The sequence below is a fragment of the Arachis hypogaea genome, chromosome 13 (genome assembly GCF_003086295.3).
Source record: "Arachis hypogaea cultivar Tifrunner chromosome 13, arahy.Tifrunner.gnm2.J5K5, whole genome shotgun sequence".
Lineage (NCBI taxonomy): Eukaryota > Viridiplantae > Streptophyta > Magnoliopsida > Fabales > Fabaceae > Arachis > Arachis hypogaea.
In genome coordinates, this window is record NC_092048.1 from 116,971,065 (window position 1) to 116,983,457 (window position 12,393).

Genomic DNA, 12,393 nt, shown 5'->3' on the forward strand with positions numbered 1-12,393 from the left:
CCATTAATGCTTTAGTTGATAATTCATCTGGCTTTGACACTTTAAGTTTTATGGATGCATATTCTGGTTATAACTAGATCCTCATGCATCCATCAGACGAAGATAAAACTGCTTTCATAATTGAATACATAATTTTTGCTATAAAGTTATGCCTTTTGGCCTTAAGAATACAGTGGCTACTTACCAATGACTTATGGAAAAAATGTTCGCTAAGCAAATTGGTTAGAACATCGAAGTCTATGTTGATGACATGGTTACAAAAACCAAAATCGGCAAATCTCACGTAGACGACCTTATGGAGATTTTTGCACAAATCCAAAAATACAACATGAGATTAAATCCTGAGAAATGTATATTTGGTGTCCAAGGAGGTAAATTCCTCGGCTTTTTACTAACAAGCCAAGGTATAGAGGCAAACCCTGAAAAATGTCGAGCTCTTCTTGGAATGCAAAGTCCTCAAACAGTCAAAGAGGTCCAATGATTAACAGGGAGACTCGCTTCTTTATCAAGAATTTTTACCTTGCTTAGCCTCTAAATCTTTCTACTTTTTTCAATCACTAAAAAAAACTTCAAATGGAATTATGAGTGTGAAACTATTTTTTCAGATTTAAAAACTATTCTTTCAAAATCTCCCATTTTGCAAAAACCTGAATTTGGAGAAGAGTTTTATCTTTATCTATCCATCACTGACTGGTCAATCAGTTCTGTTCTTATTACAGAAAGGGACAAGACGCAAAATCATGTTTACTTCATTAGCAAATCTCTCCAAAATGCCGAGTTTCGCTATCCAAAGATAAAGAAGCTTGCCCTTGCCCTAGTCTTCTCAGCTAGGCATCTCTGATCTTATTTCCAGAGACATATCATCAATGTTCGAACTGAGCAATCGCTACGACAACTCTTGACAAAGCCAGAGTTAGCTGGACGATTAATAAAATGGTTGATCGAACTATCCGAGTTTGATATCAGATATCAAGCTTGAGGATCCATAAATCACAATACCTTGCCGACTTTGTTGCCGAGTTTACTGCTCCCACCTCTGATGATATGCCAGCAGAATGGACACTATACATCAACAGAGCTCCTAACTCCCAAGGGTTAAGAGCTGGAAATCTTCTTGAAGATACCAATGGGATTATTCTGGAACATTCTCTACGCTTCTCCTTCAAGACTAGCAACAATCAGGCTGAATATGAAGCACTAATTACAGGCTTAAGGTTAGCCATTGAGTTAAATATTTTTTAAATAAAGGTACACTATGACTCTTTACTAGTAGTACAATAGGTAAATTAATCTTTTCAAATAAAAGATCCTCTCTTAACAAAATACTTAGATGTGGTCAAATCACTCATACCTCATTTTTCAAAATTTGAAATTCATCATATTCCAAGGGAATAAAATCATTGAGCTGACATTCTATCAAAGCTCGCCAGTACACAATCATAGACTACTACTCTCTTACAATCCACTTTAGTTACGCCAAGCATCCATTTCATTAATATTTGTAAAATTTCTAAAGAGGATGATTGGCGATGGCCTCATATCCAATATCTAAAAACTGAAACCATTTCCTCCGAAATTAATAATTTGAAGAAATTTAGGAGACAAGCTTCATTCTTTACATTGTTCAATGATAACTTGTATAGGCGAGAATACACTCAACCTCTATTAAAGTGTCTAAACAGGTCTGAAACTGATCTCGCCTTAACCGAAGCCCATGAGGGAATATGTGGCACGCATGTGCGAACACGGAGTTTATCCTCCAAAATTCTCCATGCCGGCTTCTTCTGGCTGAGCTTACAGAGAGACTGTCATCAAAAGGTGAAAACATGTACAAACTGTTAAAAATATACTCTGATGATAAATGTACCAGCCGAGCTATTGCATAACTCTGAGGTATGTTGGCCCTTCTCTCAATGGGAAATTGATATCCTCGGCTCATTTTTCGTTGCACCAGGTCAGATAAAATTTTTAATTTTAACTATTGACTACTTTTCTAAATAGATTGAAGTACAACCTTTAGCCAAAATCATAGCATAGCAAATGATTTCCTTTGTTTGGAAATACATTATTTGCAAACTTGGTATACCACAGCATATTATCACTGATAATGGTCGCCAGTTTGTCGATCATAATTGCACATCTTTTTTACAAAATTTAAAAATTCAACAACACTTCTCTTCAGTGGAACATCCACAGACTAACAAATTAGCTGAAGCCGCAAATAATTTCTTGCGAAAGAAATTGGATGATGCAAAAGGACTTTAGGCTGAAGTAATCATTGAAATACTTTGGGAATACAACACCATTACACATTCTACTACTAAGAAAACCTCGTTTTGATTTGTCTATGGATCTGATGCTATGATCCCTCTAGAGATCTCTCAATCCTCACTAAGGACACACACAATCAATCACGAATGAAGCTTGAAGACTCGAGCTAGATTCAATTGAAGAGATCCGAGATATAGCCACTCTTCATCACCGGACAATGCAGCAAAATATAGCTTGGAGATACAATCAAAAGGTCAATCCTCACTCATTTTAAGTCAGCGACTTAGTACTCAGAAAGATTGAGCAAGCCAAATGACCTTCATCTCATGAAAAATTGGCAACCAAATGGGAAAGCCCATTCTGAGTTGCTGAAGTCTTAGGAAATGGAGCATATAAACTCCAATTTTTAGATGGTACACTTTTACATAATACTTGGAATATTTCATCTTTAAAGTACTATTACAGTTAAAAGACAGGGACAGACTTGTACTCTTTTTCCTACTCACAAGATTTTTTCCAAAAAGGGTTTTGTTTCGAGAGGTTTTAACGAGGCAAGCCTACCTGCACCTTTGTAAACAAAGGTCATATAACAATTCATTGTGGCTAGAGAAAAGGCTGATCTATATCAACTATCTTCTTTCTTCCGATCTATATCAATGCAAATTACGACTACCTACAGTCAACTAACTCATTCAATCAAGTATTGAACAATCACAAAAATTTATCTACTAGTGATAACTCTTCAATTCAAAATCACAATCCTCAAACAATGCCAATCAAACTCGATGATATTCAATTATCGAACAAAGTCCAACAAATGAGAAATTCTCATCAAATATAAGTTCACTTCTATCAAACCTATGATAAATAGAAACCAAAGGTTCGTTATAATATGAAACCAATTACTGGCAATCCAAAATAACTATTACCCAGTTCTCAATCCACAAGTCAACAGATCATAAAACAGTCAAATAGTGATCAGATATTATCTAAAGGAAGTCAGTTCAAAGCTCTATCTATTACAATCCAAAATAGCCAAAGCAAATTGGCAACAGTCAAATACATGAAATCATTCAAAAGTTTTTAAACCAAACTATAAACATCAATTTGCCAGGTTGTCATCCTCATCCTCGGCAGCATCGTCGTCATCCACCAATACTCTTTCTCGAACAACTTTGCATGGATCTATCACCGAGAAACCACTCTCGGCAACTAATAGTTTTGCTTGAGTAATAGCACATTCAAAGTCTTCAGCAAATGCATCTAGAATCTCAGTCTCACGAACCTTCTCCATATTTTTCAGTTTCACAGCGACCTCAATAACTTGATTATTCAAATTGGAAAGATCACTTTCCTTTTTCTTTAATAACTCTACATCTTTGTCATGATTACTCTTCTCCACTTTCAAATCTTTTTCTTTTGCGGCCAACTTCTTTTTCAGATTGGTGCAGAATTCAAAGTCTACAAACTAACCGGCAAGTGCATCGGGTCTTACCAAGTAATACCTCAGGTAAGTGATGGTCGATCCGATGAGAGTTGATGGACCAAGCAACAATGGTTGAATGATTCACTTAGTCAGACAAGTAGAAAATGATATTTTAGGATTTTAATTACATTAAACAGTAAATCATAAATTTAGAAGGCAAACAGTGAATTTGGTGTGAAGAATATGTGAGAGAATAGTTAAGGTTTCAGAGTTATTTATTTTCTGGATTTCTATTTCTTACTAACTATTTTAATCATCCAAGATTCAATTCATGGCAAACTGTGATTGACTGAATCCTAATTCCTTAGTAATTTAGTCTCCTCTAACCTAATTGTTCATACCCTGGGCTGAGCTGTACGGTCCGGGTTGGACGACGTCAAAATGACCGATTTCTTGTAAAGGTTAGTCGTCACCAATCTCTTCATAAAGAGCTCAGAAAAACTCACAATTAAGGCCCAAACAGGCCCAAAGCTAAGGATCATAGCCCACCAAGAGGTGGCTGATAAACCCTAATTTCGTGATTTATCTTGTGCTTATTTGGGGGGGGGGGTTGGCACCTTTTCTTGCATTTATTCAATGAAATAGCAGGGTTTTGTATTCTCCCATGAATTTTGCTTAAGTGTAAAAACATGCTTTTTAGGCTCTAAATTAGTGATTTTAATTCACTTTAATTCCATTCGATGCCTTTGTGTGTTTGATGAGTGATTTCAGGTTCATAAGGCAAGTATTGGATGGAAGAAATGAGGAGAAAAGCATACAAAAAAGGGAGAATGCATGAAGAAACAAAGATTGGGAATGCACCAAAGGACACGCACGCGCACCAGGCGCGCACGCGCAAAAGTGGTTTCGCTTATAGACGCGCACGCGTACATGCCGCATTCGCGTGGGTTGAGAATTTGCCAGTCGACGCGCACGCGCACATGGCGCGCACACGCCGATACTCTCACGTGGCCCACTTGAAGGCAAAACGCTGAGGGCGATTTCTGAGCTGCTCAGGCCCAAATCCAGCTTGTTTCTGAGTGTATTTCATGCAGAATTGAAGTCCAAGCAAGGGGAGAGCAATTAGGGAATCCAACATGAACCTTTAGTTATTTTTCTAGAGAGAGAAGCTCTCTCTTTTCTCTAGAATTAGGTTAGGATTAGGTTAGATTATCTTAATTTCATGTTTAATTACTTGATCTCATCTCGTTTCTTTTAAAATTTCTCTTTTCTACATCTTGATTCTCTTATTTTCTTATGTTAATTTCCCATTTTGCTATCTTTTGTGATTATGACTCATGTTGGATTTGTTTACAATTAATGCAGTTTTGATGTTGATGTTTCTTTAATTGATGAATTGAGTTGTGATCTCACTTTTCTTGCAATTAATAGTGGTAGATTTTAGTATTCTTGCAATTTATGATGACTTTTATTGCATTTTAAGTGTTTGATGAAATGCTCTCTCCTTAGTTTTTGAGTAGTTTTGTCAACTCTTGGCCTAAGCCAAGGGACTTGAGTGATCTTGAGTTTTTGGACATAATGGATTTGGTGATTTGAGAACCCGTGGTGATCAATTTGAAGCCCATTGACGCTAACCCACTACTAAGTCAATTAGTAGGTAGGTTAGGACTTAAGGGTGGATGTGATCAAGCCTATTTGATATACTTCAAGTCTAGGAGTAAATGTTACGTACTTAAGACTTCGAGAAGTAAACTTAATGGATTGGCCTCTCATAATTATCAATAATTGGTTTGTTGACTAGGATGGTGATCTCAAGTACCCAAGTCTTAGCCAAGAGTTCTTTATTTTGCTTTCTTTACTTACTCACTCAGTTTACTTTCTTGCCATCTCATAAAACAAACCCCCCCCTTTTTACCCTATCATAGCCAATATGCATGCACTTCATTGTTTCCTAGGGAGACGACCCGGAGTCTAAATACTTCGGTTAATTTTCATTGGGGTTCGTTATTTGTGACACAAAACCCATATCTTAATTTGATGCGAGGATTGTTTGTTGGTTTGGGGCTATACTTGCAACGTAAATATTATGTGAAATCCTTACCGACAGTGATCACACGCCATCAAATTAATGGCGCCATTGCCGGGGATCACAACGGTGCTATGTTATTGGCTATTGTATATATTGTGAATAGCTTGAACTTTGGTTATTTGCTAGTTTTTACTAGTTAGGATTTTATCTTCTTTATTTCTTATTGCTCCTTGTTTTTAATTTCTCTTTCATTATGAATTCTCATCCTTTTGGCTATGAGTGTAGTTCAAACTATGTTGTAGGAAACGGAAGCTCCAATGAGGATATGCATCAAGGATTTGGGAATCAAGGATGGGAGGCACCTCAAGCTTATGAACAACCTTCATGGCAACAACCTCCTACGAACTCCTATGGGTATAATCCTGATCCTAATGTATATCAATCCAATGTGTGTGATGACCCTTATTGTGGTTGTCAACCACAATCATCATATGCATGTGACCCCATTTCTCAATATAGCCACACACCATACTCACAAGCCTCACATCACCATTCAACTCTACATGACCATAACTCATACACACCATATCAACCACCATTCGAATCACATATAGAACAACCACCATCCCAATACCGATATTCCCAAGAACCACAAATTCCACATACACCACCTCAAGAACCCCATCAATATGAACCACCTTCCAATTACAACAATCTTCCCTTAACCGATGAATTCTTTCTTCCAGCACCACCTCCCGACGAAGCCTTCATAGTAGAACTAAGAGACCTTGAATCTCGCATCTTAAGGCGGCAAGAGGAGGATAAAACTAAGTTTAAGGAGCTAAGAGCAAAGATAGCTAGCATGGTAGAAGCCGTGAATCACCTAACATCCCACCTGAGTTTATGCACGATAAGTACCCCCATTGTTGAATGTGGAGGAACGATCAAGGAGCTTAGTGAGGATATGAACTTGAAGCTCCATGGTGATGAAGGAGAATTGAAGCAAGAAGGACAACAAGAGGAGAAGATAGAGATTAGCGAACAAAAGGAAGTAGTGGATGGATGTTTAGGATACGTTGAGCACATAAGGGAATCGCAAATTGAAGAACCCTTTCCAAGAAGTTTGGAGGGGATATTGAAGAGAAGAGTAATGTTGCGGAAGTAAACAGAGAGTTGAAGGAAATTGATTAAGAAGTGGATTCCATCACTAGTGATTTTTTGCCCATGTTGATCAATCCCCTTGACGATCTTGTTGAACCTTCCCACAGTGGATTAGAAAGCAAGGTTGAGGAAGACGTGAAACCTCCAAGATCTACTGAGGGTGAAGAACTGGGAGAAGTATTCCGAGCAACAAGTGCTCCTATCTATGATGATTCTGAATCAACATATGACCCTTTCGAGTTTGAAGAGTCCTTCCCCAAAATGCCTAGACTTGATGATGAGGTAGATTTCACTATATCTCTTATCTATGATGAGAGTGATGGGGAAGAAATAGAAGAAATTAGTGAAAAAAAATGTGAACTTGAGGAAGCTTGGCATGAGGAGGAACTTGAAGAACCTTGCCAAGTGGTGGAAACCTCTAGAAGAGGATGGACGGGAGTAGAGCATGCCTTATCAAGACCTTTGGGAACTCCTCCACCTAATTTGTCATCCAATCCTTTGCTTGAGTGGGTGAAACTTCTAACTCTCAGCTTTATTATCCCACTTGAGTATGGTTTTCTTGAAACGGATGGCCAACTTAGGGCGCTTTGTGGAATTAAGCAAAAGAGGAGGATGTTTAGTGGTTGGCGTTCTAAATCTAGGCTCATTGTGATTGGAAGCTCGAAATTTTAGAGCATGGATTGGTGTAATGCTCAATTAAACGGGTTTAGGAGAGTAGTTTGGTGCTTCCATGAGAATTCTGCTTTCTCGTCACCCAAACAAAGTCAAGGAAATCAACTAGAAGATGGGTACGAGGACAAGATATGGGATCCTGGATTATCCTATGATAGTCAATTTCGGGGGCTCATGTCTTGGAGAGGACCTTACCAAAGCTTAATGAAGAAGGTTGGGACTTCTGACAACCGATTGAAGGACAAGCACTCTTGGAGGTTCAAGGATGGATACAAGCATAAGCCACCTTGACATGGAGCCTCCCAATTGTCCAACTTAAGGACTTAAACTAAAAGTGCTTGGTGGGAGACACCCCACCATGGTAAACTATTTCCATTCTCCTGTAGATATAATGAATGAATGAGTTGGGTTCCGTTGTATATAGTTTCTTTACTTCTTAGTACATTTTGCTCTGCTTGCTAGAGTGTTTATACATTCTATGCTTTAATAAGGGATGAATCTTTGAATTTGGGTTTTTGGTTGGATTGCAAGTTTCCTCAAGTTGTTTGAAAAATCCCCTATATTTCAAAAATGTGTTTAATTTTTCATCTTAGCTAGTCTAGAGTCTCAGAGAAGGATGGGAGGGTTATGAGCTCTTTTTGATGCTCATTAAAAAAAAAAAACCGAGCCACGCACAAGCGCAAAACGCGCACGCGCGTCGGCAGCGTATTTTAGCTTTCTGGGCCAAGGACCAGAGAGTTGTGCCACTTTTGGGCCAACTCTGTGTCTCAACCTGCGCAGACACATGATGTACGCGTCCGCGCCACTCCCTGATTCTCTGCCCACGCGTTGGCATACTTGACGCCTCTGCGCCCATTCCATAAACTCAAGCCATCCACGCGAACGCGCACAGTGCGCGCGTGCGTCGATGCGTTTTAGCATCACCCAGGCCAAAGGACCCGAGAGTTGTGCCAACTCTGGGCCTCTTTTGTGCCTCTGGCCCAGTATATCCGCGCGGACGCGCACCGTACGCGTCCGCGCCAACCCCTAACTCTTCCATATACGCGTAGGCGCGTATGGCGCCTCCGCGCCATTTCCCTAATTCTATCACCCACGCGGATGCGCATGGTGCGCGCTCGCGTGGATTTAAAAATCCCATTTAACCGGAGACACGAAGCCCTAGCGCATTCGCGCAACCTCCATTTGTCCCCTTCATCTCCAACGTTCCATTTCTTCTCTCCCTCCATCTTCAACCTCTCACCTCTGAACAACCAGCCACTGACTGCCCTCCGGCGAGTGGCCTGTGACCATCCCCACCGCCGTCGCCATCCAACCCCCCTTCTTCACTCCCTCTCTTTCACTCAATCCTCTCTGTCTCTGCTCTCTCTCACAGCCAACCTCAGCACCGCCGCGACCCCCATTGGCGCCGGCGCGAGCTCCACGGTGACGTCGAACTATCACTCCACTTCACCCTCCTTTCATTTGCCCCGTTCAGTTTCTGCATCCCAAGGTTTCTGCTTCCCCTGTTCTACCTCCTTTTTACTGCTTATTGTTAATTACATTAGTTTAGTTAGAATTAGCTTAGTTAGTTATTTTAGTTTGATTTAGGTAGTTAGCGAATCTGGGCTGAGTAGTGGATTTAGGCTTGTTTGAATTTCTGCTGCTATGAAAAATTGCTCTGTTTTATTGCATTACTTTGTGGTCATTTAATATGTTGATGTTGCTTACTTGTGATTGATTAGTGAAGGGAATGCTGATTGAAGCAACTGCTCCCGTTCTCTGTGTTGTTTGATTTTCTTTGTTGCTGAACTATTGGCTGTCTGTTACATCCATATGAACTCATATATGTGATTTTGTGTTTCTAATTGTTGATGAACTCATATGGAATCTAATTTGACTGTTTGAATTTGGAAAATAGCTAATTTGCTGCTGAAATGCTGTCAGATTTTTCTTAACCATAGTACTTGAATTGACATTGTTTGATGGGTGTAGCAACTTCTAGTTGATGATTTCTATTCAATTAGAATTTTGTTACTGGTGCACAAATTATGAATCACACTTTTCACAACTCGTACCACTGACCAGCAAGTGCACTGGGTCGTCCAAGTAATACCTCACGTGAGTAAGGGTCGAATCCCACGGAGATTGTTGGTTTGAAGCAATCTATGGTTATCTTGTAAATCTTAGTCAGGGGATCAATTATGTTTATCAGTTGAATTGCAATGAAACAATAGAGCATGGGTTAAAGGTTACTTGTTATGCAGTAATGGAGAATATGTTGGAGTTTTGGAGATGCTTTGTCTTCTGAATCTCTGTTTTCCTCTGTCTTCTTGTTCACGCACGCACGTCCTCCTATGGCAAGCTGTGTGTTGGTGGATCACCGTTGTCAATGGCTACCTTCCATCCTTTCAGTGAAAACTACGCTCACACGCTCTGTCACAGCACGGCTAATCACCGGTTGGTTCTCGATCCGGTTGGAATAGGATTTACTATCCTTTTGCGTCTGTCACTAACGCCCAGCCTTCAGGAGTTTGAAGCTCGTCACAGTCATTCAATCCTTGAATCCTACTCGGAATACCACAGACAAGGTTTAGACTTTCCGGATTCTCATGAATGCCGCCATCAGTTCTAGCTTATACCACAGAGATTCTGATTAAGGAATCTAAGAGATACTCATTCAATCGTATATAGAACGGGGGTGGTTGTCAGGCACACGTTCATGATTTGAGGAAGGTGATGAGTGTCACAGATCATCACCTCCATCACAGTTAAGCGCGAATGAACATCTTAGATAGGAACAAGCGTGTTTGAATGGAAAACAGAAATACTTGCATTAATTCATCGAGACACAGCAGAGCTCCTCACCCCCAACAATGAGGTTTAGAGACTCATGCCGTCAGAGAATACAAAGTTTAGATCTAAAATGTCATGAGATATAAAATAAGTCTCTAAAAGTTGTTTAAATACTAAACTAGTAGCCTAGGGTTACAAAATATGAGTGAACTATGATGGATGATGCAGAGATCCACTTCTGGGGCCCACTTGGTGTGTGCTGGGCTGAGACTTAAGCAATTCACGTGCAGAGGCCATTTGTGGAGTTGAACGCCAGTTTTTATGCCAGTTTGGGCGTTCAACTCCAGCTTTTGATCCTTTTCTGGCGCTGGACGCCAGAATTGGGCAGAGAACTGGCGTTGAACGCCAGTTTACGTCATCTATCCTTGTGCAAAGTATGGACTATTATATATTGCTGGAAATCCCTGGATGTCTACTTTCCAACGCAATTGGAAGCATGCCATTTCGAGTTCTGTAGCTCCAAAAATTCCACTTTGAGTGCAGGGAGGTCAGAATCCAACAGCATCAGCAGTCCTTTTTCAGCCTGAATCAGATTTTGGCTCAGCTCCTTCAATTTCAGCCAGAAAAATACCTGAAATTACAGAAAAACACACAACTCATAGTAAAGTCTAGAAATATGAATTTTTTCCTAAAAACTAATGAAAATAGACTAAAAACCAACTAAAACATACTCAAAACTATATGAAATTAACCCCAAAAAGCGTATAAAATATCCGCTCATCAGTTACCTAAATGGTTTTGGAAAATCATTAGGGACAAGTTTTGGTCTTGATTATACTCTTTGCTTGTTATGCATGGTGATTTGCGTATAGGCATTGAATGGTTTGAATGAATTTTCTAATTGACCATCACTTATGATTTCCTTAAAATGTCAGGCCTCTTTGGCATAAACATACAAGTTGAAAGTTTTCAATCTGTGAGGCTAATTTGATTCACATATTCATGCATGATTGACATTAAGCCACATAGACCGTAAGGTTTTTCACTCTTTTCTCAACTTGTTACTTTTATGCATTATTGAATTTAATGTTGAATACTTCTTGATTGATTCTTTCTTTAATGATTTGACTTCACCAACACAAATTCATTTGACTCTAGTGATCATTGCATTGATTGATGGTTTGTTCCATATTAGTTGTTTTCTAGCTATACCATATTTTATCATCAATGACTTGATGCATTTCATGATTGTGAACGTGCTTATATTCTTATTTTGTGCATTCTCTTTTGAATTGAACTAGTAACCACCATATCACTTATTTTAAACTAATTTCTAACTTTAACATGTTTAACCAACTAACTTCTTTTGGTTTTCAACCTAACTCTTTTTATCATTATTTTGGATATGGTGTTTCCTAAGCTTGATGAACAAGTAATGTGCAAAATATGGTTTGAATTCTTGGTTTGCAATTTGGTTTGAATTCTGAATTATGTTTGCTTGCATTCCAAAAAATTCCCTTTCTTTATTCATTTCATGAGTATGCTATGCTTTGAGTGCTTTATATCTATTTGGCCATCTGCTTATATTGTATCATCTCTGTTTTTCAAGATGTCGGATAAAGGAAAAGCTATAGCCGCTACTTCCAAAAAGAGGAAGCACTCTAAGACCTCTACCCCCTCACCAGATGCTAACTATGCCAAGAATCTGCTAAATGAAGAGGACAAAGAAAATCAGCTACTCCCATCCACTGATTCAACCGAATTCCCCAACTTCTACTGCGAGCTACGCTTCTCCAGTTATAAGAAGAAAAATCTGAACATTGGGAAGAAGCTGAATCTTCCCAATGAAGTGAGGCGTGTCATAAACACCCGCATCTCGGAGTTGGGATTGGATTTCGTTGATAGGGACTTAGGAAGGATTAACATCTCATTGGTTAAGGAGTTTTACTATAACTTCTTCCGAGCGAACTTGGATTCAGTGAACTTAAGGGGTAGAGAGATTATGATCACTGAGGATGCCATAGGGGATGCACTGCTTTGCAGAGTTGGTACTCCTGACACT